This window comes from Rhinatrema bivittatum, chromosome 15, assembly GCF_901001135.1.
Source record: "Rhinatrema bivittatum chromosome 15, aRhiBiv1.1, whole genome shotgun sequence".
Lineage (NCBI taxonomy): Eukaryota > Metazoa > Chordata > Amphibia > Gymnophiona > Rhinatrematidae > Rhinatrema > Rhinatrema bivittatum.
The window spans coordinates 66,319,575-66,332,352 of record NC_042629.1 but is presented as its reverse complement, the minus strand read 5'-3'; the positions used below and the strand labels follow the sequence as shown (position 1 = coordinate 66,332,352).

Sequence of the window (12,778 nt, the reverse complement as noted above, 5' to 3'; positions counted from 1 at the left end):
TAAGGACTCCCCTGCTTCCTTCTGATCTGTGGAAACTTGCAGACGGCTGCATTGGTTACAGTGGTGATTATAAAAGGGGAGGCATCCTCTCTCTCACACACACAGGTGCACATCTTGTATCTCACCCACTCCCATATAACCTTCCTTACAGAAAGGCAGCTTTTCTCTCTCTTATGTGTGCACAATGTGCCACCTCAGCAGTATGCAATTTTAGAAAGTATGCATCTGCAAATGTCTTGTCCATTCACACTTCTGTATACAACCCCATTCTTTTTTTTTGCCCAGGGCGGTTGAAAAGGCAGGCAAGATGGACAAATGAATGGAGAGGGAGGGGTGCCAGTGCACTATGCTGCCATCAGCTGAGAGGAAGAGGCCAGATGCTGCACAGCTGGTCTGCTTCTTTTGAGGCCACTCCAACCAACCTCGATGTTGGTTTTTCCAAGCAACAATCCTCTTCTTTCTCATATTATTATTATTATTTATTTTTAATTTTTATATACCGAAGTTCTAGTAGGGACTACAAATCACTCTGGTTTACATAAAACAAAGAACTGCTCAACAGATAGCGGAGCTTTACATGGAACCGTAGAACATATGGAACAGTATAACTGGTTGACAATTTAACATAGTGCTAAATAAAGTGATAATATTTTAACTGGTAATAAATAAAGAAATATAATATTTATATAAGAAGTATAACTATTTAACATAGCAATAAATATAAATATAAGCAATGCCTAATATATATATGAAATAAAGTGAATTTTTGAGCTCACAGATAATTGTCCAGTTGCAGATTCTTAAAAGTAGTACTTTATACAGTGTCCATAGTTAAGGGATGGAAGTCTGTCAGTCATAGTAAGATTAAGCGTCTGGGAAAGCTTGTTGGAAGAGAAAAGTTTTCAGTCTTTTTTTGAATTCTTGATAACTGGGTTCTAGTCTAAGATCTGGGGGAAGCGTGTTCCACTGGTGAGGGCCTGCTGAAGATAGCGCTCGTTTGCTCAATGATGATTTTATTTGCGGAGCATGCAGTGTTCCTCTGTATGCGCTTCTGATTGGTCTGGAGGACGTGTGCGGTTGGAGTTGAGAGCTTAATGTGATGGGGGCTAGATTGTTTGTCGCTTTGTGGATGATAGTGAGTACCTTATAGAGTATCCTTTGTTTAATGGGGAGCCAATGTAAGCTCCGAAGGATTGGGGTGATATGGTCTTTTTTGTTAGTGCTAGTTAGAATTCTAGCCGCTGAATTCTGAACCATCTGTAATGGCTTGATAGTGTTGGCGGGAATACCTAGTAGCAGGGAATTGCAGTAGTCATATTCACATGCAGATCATCCCCCTCTCTCACTCACCCAACCATACAGACACAAACAATCTGAAAAGATGCATGGTCTCCAAAATTTCATGTATACACACTACATAAGATGAAAATGCAACAAATTATTTGCATAAACTGGAGAATGAAATGCATCGACTGTTAAAATCCTCAAGTACATAGGAGACAGCACACAACAGCATGCTGAGTGGGTTCATAATTGCAATAAAAAGACATCCCCTCATACCCAAAATTGTGAGGGTATGGTCCAAGACCTAATATTGACAGGTCTGTACTTCAGATTGTGGTGCCCAGATGCAGTGCCAGGACAATAGATTCAACATGGAAGCAGTACTGGGCATGTGCCTCTATAGTAAGTAGAAGCTGGTTTTTCTTTGGCCTGGATAATTTGGTGCCGTAGGCAATTGCCTATTCCTAAATCTGGGTCTGACTTATTACTGATTATGTCTATAGCACTACTCAATGTATGCAGGGCTGTACAAATACAAGGAGAGCAGGTGGTCACTAACATTTTCCATCTCTATGTTCTGCAGCCATTTCCCATCTTGTGTGAGGGGGGGGGATGGATAGAGTTTGCAGTTTTGCTGGCAGGTTCCAGCATTTTCAGCACCTGCATGATGCCTTGGGGTTTGATCTTTTGACACGATCACCCATGCCATAGGAGAAGGGGGGGGGGGGGGGGCATGCAGGGCTGCTGCAAACTGTGCCCTTGCATGGGGTGGTGGACTGGGGCACCCACAGCCAAAATGGAGCGGAGGCTGCAGGGCTGCCCAGCGCACTCCGCCCCGCTGGTGGTCAGAGTAACGAAAAGGCCAGCAGACCACCTGTGACATAAGAGCCTCTGAAAGAGGCTTGCCAGCTCAGATTTTGGAATCAGATTGGGCAGAGGTACCCAAATCCCTGCCCAGGGGCGGATTGGCCTATCGGGGGATCGGGCACCCCCTGGCGGGCCGATCGCTCCAGTCACGTGATCGGCCGTGCGCGGCCGTGACAGAGCTGCGCTCGGCAGACCACGTGATGTGGCCTGGGCGGCGAGTACCCGGGCCGCTCCGACATCGTGAATCCGCCACTGCCCCTGCCTGATCTGATGCATCAACGTGTAGATCTCCCGCCCCATCAAAAGCGGCATTGGGATGAAGTTATGTCCAGCTGCCGCCGGGCCTGTCTTGTGAGAAGAGTTGGAAGCTTGCTGCTGCTCTTGCCAGCCTCCCTGCGGCATCAGATGTCATTCAAATGCTGCTCCTGCTGCCTGCTTGGGCAGATCTAGGCGTTGATGCATCAGATGGGGCAGGAGTTTTATGTTCTACGATGAATTGTGATGGTTCTGTTGTTGCACTGTGTACAGAGTGTGCCTTATTGTCGTTTCCAGTACAGTTTTTGTCTGCACATTTCTGTTTATACTTTCTGGTCTCTCTCTATTCTGTGAAGGACTTTTTATTTAGTGATGGACTGTGTGTGTGTAGTCTGCTAGCACATAGCTCCGGTGTAGGGCTGTATAGCAGCTTGGCTTGTTCTGTTTTCCTAATAGATGTAGTGCTATTTTAAGAGCTGATTTATATTTACAATGTTACTTTTTCATAGGTAAAATTGTTATTGTTTGCGTGCTGCCCCTTCATGCTGTTTTGCAATGGGAGGTTTATTATATTATAATTGTTTATTCAAGGCTTTCTGAGGCTCAAGCTCGCATCCAAAACGCATTATAATAGACCTAATACCCTCGCCCTAGTTTTGCAGGGTTTTCAGGTTGGTACCACAGCAGTGCATGTAAATATAATAAACAGGGTCTTGTAAGTGATGTTTCTACCTTAGAAGACTAGGCCGAACCTGTTTTACTTTAAAAAAAAAATAAAAAATTATGCAACCTGTGTGTGGGCCCTTATAGTTCCCCGGTGCCATCACTGGCCATGGGTTCCAGAGGAGAGGGGATAGGCTCCCCGGTGGTGCCGGCTCGCGCTCGCGTTACGTAACAAGCCAGCCTCCCTCCAGCGGACCAGCCGCGCGCTCCGCGCCGGCAAACGGTTGCCGGACGGGTGAAGAGCGCGACTGTGGGACGCTCGAGCTTGAACACGCCCCTCCCCGCCCAGCTTCGGGAGGGGCCAATGAGTGGGGACGGGCGAGGGGCGGTGGCGCCAATCGGCGCGGAGGGGGGCGGGGCGTCGATCACGTTGCGGCGAGGCTCTGGGTGGTGTGCGTGGATGTGCAGAGCCCGGGCAGAGGAAGGCGCGCGGCCGGAGGGGACCGGACGCGGTGGTTTCGTCGCGGTCGGCATTCGTCTTTCCGGCGCCTCTCCGCCGGGTCCCTCGGCGCCTTCCCCCAGGGGAGCCCGGCACTGCTCTCGGGGGGGGGACCGAACTCCCCCAGGGGGTCGTAGGTCCCTCTCCGTTCCCCGCGCCACCAGGAAAAACTTGGTAAGTGCAGCAAAAACCTAATTCTATGTTCCGAGAATGTTAGGAAGGGGGCGTCTGAAACTTCCAAAGAAGAAGAATCTCGCCTAGAATAGCAGAGGGGTAGTTTCAGCCAACATCCTTATGTATATACTGACTTATTTGATTTCACTCTTCAGAATAAGAAAAAAAAAGAATTATAACCTCTGATGGGTCTCTGATACCCTTTTACTCTTTCTTTCATTCTTTGTAACATTTTCTGCTGCCAGAGAAATAATTGTGCAAACGCTGATTTCACATCTAGCTCTGTTTGCAGTTTTGCACGTGCTTTCCTATGGAGTAATCCTTAAGCCAGGTAACATTTCTCTGACGCTACATTTTTTAGAAACATAGAAATGACGGCAGAAGAAGACCAAACGGCCCATCCAGTCTGCCCAGCAAGCTTCACGCATTTTTTCTCTCATACTTATCTGTTTCTTTTAGCTCTTGGTTCTATTTCCCTTCCTCCCCCACCATTAATGTAGAGAGCAGTGATGGAGCTGCATCCAAGTGAAATATCAAGCTTGATTAGTTAGGGGGTAGTAGGGGTACTAAAGTAACCGCCGCAATAAGCAAGCTACACCCATGCTTATTTGTTTTAACCCAGACTATGTTATACAGCCCTTATTGGTTGTTTTTCTTCTCCCCTGCCGTTGAAGCAGAGAGCTATGCTGGATATGCATCTGAAGTATCAGGCACATTTGGTTTGGGGTAGTAACCGCCCTAACAAGCCAGCTACTCCCCGCTTTGTGAGTGTGAATCCTTTTTTCTTCTCCCCTGCCGTTGCAGCACCACCATTCTTTTGCAATTGTTTGTTGCAAGGATCGCGATCAGAAATACCCATTAGCAGTTCTGGAGTCTGATTGCTATTTGTGCCCAGATCTAAGCGGATGTATTGACACAACCGAGACCCATTAATATTGTGAAAGCTTGCTTTTTTTTTTTTTTTTTTCTTCTGAAGGCCATGCTGGTAAGTTTGACTCCTAAATTGGTGAATCTGAGGGCATCCTTCTTTGAATAGTTTATTTTGATTGGTGAGTTACAGCAGGGTTTAATATCTTAATTTTCCTAATTGATTTAAGGGAGTCTTGGTTCTCCAGTGGTTCTGAAGATGTTTTAAATTGGTTCCTTTTGTTGATCTGAGAAAAAAACATATGATTATAAAGCACCACCATTCTGATAGTCAACCCCTCACTCCTCTCCTAATTATTTAGGGTTAAGGCTTATTAACTACAGCCAGGTTTATGTTTGTTTGTTCTGACAGTATCAAGATCTTTTTTATTGGCATTGCATAAATAGCCCATGACAGTGTTGTCGGTGAACCACTGTGACTGATCAGTTTTGTGAAGCAGAGCAATCACTAAAAAAAACATGTCTCCCCCGCCACCCCCTGCTTTTGGACTTACAAACTTTCAGACTGACTCAAAAGTGCAGCTTGGCACCCAGGGCCGTCACCCTTCTTGCCCATCTGTTGTGATGGTCCCGATTCAAGGCATCTCTAGCTAATTTAGCTTCAACCAATCAGAAGCAGGATTTGGTATATGCATGGCGTATTTCTCCCCTCCAAACCCCATGATAGCTGATTACATTTGCCTGCCATGTACTAACTGACCTGATAGGTTTCCTCTTCCATTTGGAAAAGGACTGGGATCTAGCACCATAAGCCTTCATTCACAACTACCCCGGGGATTTTTTTTCCATCCGTTTTATAAGCCCTCCAAATGTACTTTAGTCCAGTGTTTCACAACCTTTTGGATGGGCAGGACTGCTTGGCTGACATCCTAAACTGATGTGGACCTGGAGGGGGGGAGGAGGAGGAGTGCTCTTCTATGGCATGAAAAGCATTTGCGTCCCCTCTGTGGTCAAAGTACAATAGAGAGGAGTACACGCATTCTGTCTCCACTCAGCCACCCCCTAATTATGACAAGAGCTGCGCTGCTTGCTCCTAGAGCAGAGGAGGGAATAAACCTAGGTCTCCTCAATCCAGATGTTAAAGTAGCCAGGATTTAGAAATACTTACATGGGGGCAGCGGGGGTAGATAATGTCCCTTTTAAATTTTTCTTTATTTATAGAGCCAGAGTGGGGACAGACTGGGGGCTTTAGCTGAGCCCGACGTTCACGTTTTATTTGCTTCAGTGCCAGTGGTGGTGAAGAACCAGAGTTTGCCGGCAGCCTGTCCCTATATCTGGAAGCAGCCATGGGCAGCACTGTGGGACCCAGAGTGAAGCCGCTGTCGGGACATTTTGACCCCTGCAGTCTAGGGCAGTAGAGAACCTTCATGGCTGCAGGTGACCGGGTGGGTGCCAGTACCTGGGTGACTGCAGCATTGGGTCTGCTTCCTCCCGCGATAACTCTGCGGGCCGGCAGAAATGCAGCCGGGGACCGCTTCTGGCTCTGGGAGCAGTGGTTGAGAAACGGTGCTTTAATCCACTCGTTGCAGTAACAGTCTGCAGGTGGGAGCCTTGCAGTAGGGACCCTTGTGGAGTCCTCTTATCGCAGGCCCTACATCCAGCCAATGCATGTTGCGGCATCCCCAGCCACGGCTGACCCAAGGGAGCAAAAGATCTGTAGGGAGCATCCTACCTGGGTTCTTCCACATGGCAAGGCATAACACCGCCACCGGGCTGGCGCTGGATTTTAATAGAAAAGTAAGACATGTTTTTTGTTATGACTTAATTTGCTATTATCAAAATTTTAGTTTGAGCCCAGGGCTTTTGAAACTTTTAGCCAACGTGACCCCATTTTAGCACTTGAAAATCCACAGGACCCCAGAGGGACAGCCACTACAAATTAGCAAGGATATGATCTGCCTCAGGAAACCACTCCACTCTCACCTTCCGTGCACTTCAGCTGATCCTCAGCCCATCCCTTCTTTCATCTTGTCCAGCCTTCTTTACATAGAAATGAGGGCAGAAAAGGACAATGGTCCATCCCGTCTGCCCAGCAAGCTTCCCGTGATCGCATCTGCCGCGCGGTGCAGGTTACCCCCATGTATCAGTTTTACCTGACGTGCTTTGCTTATGGACTGGGCCGTATACACAGTCCTAATGTCTTTTCCTCAACATCTGCGCATCAGTTCCCCAGACTTGGGGGGGGGGGGGGAGCCATGGCTTGTGTTGGTTGTCTCTTAATCCAAATTTCTTTCCTTTCACCTCCCCACCCCCTCCTTCAAAGCAGAGAGCGATGTTGCATCAAAAGCATCACAGCTTGTTGGTTAAGGGTGGTAACCGCCAAGTTACCCCCAGGCTCGCTTTCTTCGTTTCCTTTAGTAACCGTATCCCAGACCATGGAAGTCGGGGCCCTCGGTTGTCGTCTGAATCCAGTTCCTCTTATCCCCTCTGCTGTCTAAGCAAGGAGCAAAGTTGCAGCTGCACTACAAGCCTCAAAGCATATTGGTTAAGGGTAGTAATCTCCATGCCTTCTGCTAAGGGTAGTAACCGCCGTCCCAGCAAGTTACCCCCTGCGTGCTTATCTCATTTCCGTCCTCTTCCCTTTAGAGATTCACAGTGTTCATCCCATGCTCCTTTGAATTCTTTGACTGTTTTGTATTCCCCCCCCCCCCCCCCCCCAGCTGATTCACCTACAAGCCTTTCTTATAACCATCCCCTCCCCTTCATCCCTTCTCTCATATTCTCCCTAGCTGATCTCTCCTCTTAAATCCCCTGGTGGCTCTGTTATTACCCCCTCCATAGCCAATGCTACTCAGATCAATTACCTCAGTTGCTCTCTGGCTTTCCCCCTCCCCACTTAGTAACAAAAGACGATCTGCGCTTATCTCTTGCCTTTGCCCTATGGTCATCACTCAGCCTAACCACACATGTAAGTCGGTTTGTAAAAATGAAAATTCCATGTCTGCATTTTTTGATTTTCAGATCATGGCTTCAGTTTCTAAATAGAATAACATTATCCCTCTCACACTTATAACATCAAGGCTTCTAGCCTTCAAGTAGTGTTTAAGGTCGTGAAAAAAAAAGAAAGCAGATTTCACTTTAATAAGAATTCGCCGAGCAGCAGATGGAAGCTCAACATCCCTGTTACAGAGTGATTTTTAACACCAGAGAGGCCTTTTAATAATACCTGTCAGTTTAATACCATCAGGTGAGGTGAACGGTAGCCCGGAGCCCAGTCATGGTGATGCCAGCAATGTCTGGTGGATAGTAACATTATTGGAAATAGATGCTGGTTTTTTTCTTTTGTTGAAGCTATATTCTAAAGAATATTGTGCTCTTCACTTTTCTAAATGACACGCGGCATGGAAATATAGTGGACACACAGAGGGAAGTATCATCTTCCTTACTTATCAACTTTATGAGCTTTAAGTTTTATTTGCAATAACAAACAAATCCTTAAAAAAACCTGACAGTCATGAGTTCCAGCAAGACTCATGATTAAATGTGACCCATAGTATCACAAAGTAAATAGCAATTTTAACAGATATATGGGGGTTATGAACAATTCTTGCTATACTTTCATATATTCTGGTGTTGCTCTGCAATTTAGTGAAATTCGGGTGATATTGAAAAAACATTAACACTTAAAATATAAACGTGAATGCTTTAGAGATCTAACATTTTGTATGAGTGCATTTCACAAATCTTTTACTCATTCTTCTGGGTAATTTTACAACTAAAGAATATTGTATCATTAAGTTGGAAGTATTTATTTATTTATTATTTTTAAATGCCGGCATTCGATCTCAATTGAGATATCACAGTCTTTATTCTTCATTAGAATCTGGTCATCTCTGGCTTGGTTTGAATTTTCTCGAACGCTGACCTGTCTTTCCAATCTAAGCTTTTAAGAACTGAAATGGCAAGTTTTGCTCACATGCCTGAACTAGAAATTGGCAGCAGATAAAATACTGTTTTATCTTCCCTATATTGTGTTACAATGCAGACTCTGCTTCAGCTCCTCTTTGACCACTGGAGTGCAGACCTAACCCACAGCTTACATTGATGCTTTTTGAGTTGGGTCTGACCTCTGACTGAACTCTTTCAATATCTTTCGCCGATATCCCCCCAGGTAGGTGGAAACGATGGTTTCCCCTCCTAAGCAGCCGAGGTGAAGCCCTGCCCCTGATGTTCTTTGGGAAGTCAGTTTTGTTCAGATGTGCAGCCAGATAGATGTGCCGCATGTGTTTGTTCTCACAGTACGTACTGTAAGTTCCCAAAGGAGAATGAAACACCTTGGCTGGACACTCCCTCTTCTGTGTTCTCCTGCCTTATTTGTCCTGCCTTTGCTGACACACTTCCTAGTTTTGTACTGTTGACTGTGCTACTGTCTCTGCTGCAGTGCTGACAGTGTTCTCGGGTTAGGATCCTTCGTCTACCCAAGTCTTAGTGCAGCGATCAGCTTTTCAGCATACTTGGTGAATACTGATAAAATGTGAGTTCTCTTAGAAGTGGATTTGCGCTCTGGTTTCTTCCTGGGAGTTTCTCCATGGATTCCTCTAGGGCCATAAACTCTTTGTTTGAAAGTAATCCAAGCCCCTCTTTTTCTGAGGTAAGTTGCTTTGATGTTCAAAAGGTTTCTCTGGCTTTACCTGTGATTCATTACAGATTACACTCCATGGGATATTTGTTTCATATTAAAACTGTTTTGATCGCTAAGACATCAGTAGAGTGTTTATTTTTTTTTTAAGAGGAGGAAGTTGGTGGAGTTTGATGCTAATTTGCTTTTCTTTGTATATTTTTACAGATACTAAAGTAATTTGTAATGCATGGACAAGTTGTTGCTGATCAGACTGAACTTGGAGGGGGGAGGTAGACATTGAGCTTGCTGTGGGAGATGTGCGTGGGCCCTATGGTCTTTATCGGACATCATGTTCTTTGTTTTGGCATTTTTATAGTTTGAATGTTAGGTGTATGTTAATATGCTCCTCTTTTTATAAATATATAGTTAGCTATTGGCAGTTATAACTATATCAGTGAAAGGGAATGGGTAGAATTCAGTCACAAGTGGTCCCCCTTTTATAGCTTCTCTCTTGGTCAGAAATGTTATCCTGAAATAGCTGTTTATAAGTGGTTCCATTTAAACTAATCGGATTGGCTGCTTGAATCTTTGGCAGCCTCTAGCTCTACGGGAGCTGGGTGACTCATTGACCCAGTCACTGTCTGATGACCCGGGTATTGTAGGGATTGCCCTTGGCGTATGATGATCCAGCGGTGAACACCAGTCCTGCACACCAAGCATTTTGATAAATCCTTAGAGAGTATATTTCAGAATATTCAAATCAAGTGTACTTTATGCAATACCTAATTTTGAAATCCGTTAAGTCCCAGTTTAGCACAGAAGAGTTCACATTTGCCTCTAGCAGTGAACATTGTGTCCAAGCGTACAGTATGCTCTTAAGTTTATTATTTATTTTATTTATTTATTTATAGGTTTTTATATACCGACAACCGTTTGCACATCATGTCGGTTTACAGATAACTTAAAACTTCTTGGCCGTTATTGTGCTGATATCATTAGTACATGTACTGTGTGCACGCTGGTTTATATCTTAGTCCTCTCCATCCCTTTTCATCTCATGATTTCTAGAAAGCCATCTTGGACCCCTTTCTCTAAGCCGCTTTTTATGCACTTTCATTCCTGCCTCCTATAAACTATTCCAGAAGGCTTCAGTGTCTCCTCTCCTTTTCCCATCACTACCACGCATCACCTTGATTTTAAGCCCTTTGAGAAGGGACCTGCTGCCCCTTTTTTGTTTTTGTGTCATTCGTACAACTTGCCATAATCTTTTCTTGTCACTGCCGTTAATGGTGTAGTATGAATAACAGATTCAGTGGTTGGAGGGGAGGGGGAGAAAGCTGAGGCCTTAATTCACATACATTTATTAAAACCAGACCCAAGGAGCGTGCTGTCTTATCAAGAGAAAAATAGATTCTTTATGGGGATAGGCATGGCTTAGAATTATAGTTACTGCTTATGGACAAAGATATTTTGATGTGTTTAGGAAAGAGAGAGTTGTTGGGCTCTCCAGCCCTTTGCTTGTAATCTTCTAGGCACCTCATCTTGAGACCTGATTGCAGGTAATTGTTTACCCACCAGTATATCCTGAGCCACCACTGGGAAACAGTGGCTTATCCGTTCCTCTGTACTGCACAGTGAGTGTAGAATAGAAAGATGTGAATCTGTCTCTTTCAGTGATGTTATTGAAAAGCATTGAAACTGGCCGATTGCCTAGAACTCATGTAGTAAGGAAGCATACCCTGAGCTTTCTGGTATTGTGTTCTTTTTAGGGGATATTTAAAATCAGGGAATGAAATGAGCTGGAAGCCCAAGCAGCTCTGGAAGGCCCATTTTGGTACAGTGACTTTTCTCACCTGAGACCTTTTACTCGTTCCAAGCAGTGCATTGTATTTTATTAGAGCTTTAGCAAGGGCGGGCAGCGACACGCTGCTGCTTCCTCCCAGCTCCCAAAAGCATAAGAGACTGACCTGGCATCTCTGCTGAATATAGGACCATTTATTTATGTTGTGCTTCCTTTTTTTAGTTCCCCCCCCCCCAGGGGGATTTCTGTCGCAATGAAAACTGGACCAGAAACAGGCAATATTTAGACGGCTCCTTCTGTGAAAATGTCATTAAAAATCTTTAATAGCAATCCTAGAGCACAAAATAACTAATTCTCCCCTACAGCTTAAACTGATCCCTTTTCTACTTGGAGAGGGTGCCAGTTCCTTCTAGGAAAATCTGATATTTATATTATGCACTATGTTTAGTTTAGTAAGGTAACAGAAATTCATGAGTTGAGAGAGCGTTTTTTTTTGGCTCGGTTATAAATCCCGTGGCGTGCGCTCAGCCACAAGTTAGAACGTCCTGTGTTTGTCTTGGGAGCTGGTGTGCACGTCTTGTTCCTGTACAGTACCTGTTCCTGATACTGTACATGAAGCATGTGTAGAAATCGCTGAGCACACATTGGCCGGAGTTCTGAATCCTGTACGGCTGTACAGCGTGTTCGCTTTGTGGGCGTGACGGGGGAAGCAGGTTGAGCTTGCTAACAAAGGAATTCTTTCTCTCCTCGCTTGGCATCTTGCAGCAGGGATGAGTAAGAGCCAGGGAAGAACCATTTGGAAGTGAAATCCACAGAAGTGAGAGAGATGATTAAAGGTTATAATTTTCTATCCCGTGGCATATTGTACTTGGAGTTCCCGATCGAGGTACAAAGGTTAAGAACACCTGAGTCGGATCTATTTTTAATGTATGCTTTAGAAATGTTCTGTTTATTTAAATTTAGAGGAAACTGGAGTAAGAGGACAAGATTTTCAGACGTTTGCATCTAAAGTTATTAAGCAAGGTAGAAGAGACCTGATTTGACTGTTCAGCTTGCCATCTTATTGAGTTTGTTGGATACTGAGTATGTTCACAGAAGACTGCTAGATTAGTAATTATTTTTGTCATTTAAAGTTTTATTATAATAAATATCAACAATACATGTCAGGAACAGATGAACCGGAACATAAGCATAAGGCATCCACAGCTATATTAGTAATTAAACTGGTTAGCAGCTTCTCTGTATTATACAAATGCAGCTGATACTAGCATGGTAACGCAAATGTTGAAGAAAGGATAAAACAGAATTAAAATACATGTGAATTGTACTGAGGTACATGCTTCAGGCTTAACCAGTTTCTGTTATTGTTAGAGGGTCAGCTCAACCACCTGCTCCTTCTTTAAAACAGCAGTCTACTTTTGCAGGCTTTTAAACATTTATTTTATATTTAAGAATTTTACAAATCGAGTGCAAAACTTGAAATGGAGACAGCTGAGGAGGGATAGAGACTGTTGAGGGGGGATTTAATAGAGGTCTTTAAGATCATGAGAGGTCTTGAATGAGTAGATGTGAATCGGTTATTTACACGTTCGAATAATAGAAGGTTTGGGGGCATGCCATGAAGTTAGCAAGTAGCACATTTAAGACTAATCGGAGAAAATTCTTTTTCACTCAACGCACAATAAAACGCTGGAATTTGTTACCAGAGGATGTGGTTAGTGCAGTTAGTGTAGCTGGGTTCAAAAAA

The 12,778-nt window shown here is 44.4% G+C and overlaps 1 protein-coding gene across 1 annotated transcript in view; it reads left to right on the top strand.

Moving 5' to 3' along the window:
• The first annotated feature begins 9,050 nt into the window (after positions 1-9,050).
• Positions 9,051-12,778, top strand: part of PER3 (period circadian regulator 3) — a 54,143-nt gene continuing 50,415 nt past the window's right edge. Inside the window, 1 exon segment of the mRNA XM_029578296.1 lies at positions 9,051-9,260. The gene's annotated coding sequence lies outside the window, so the exon portion shown is untranslated.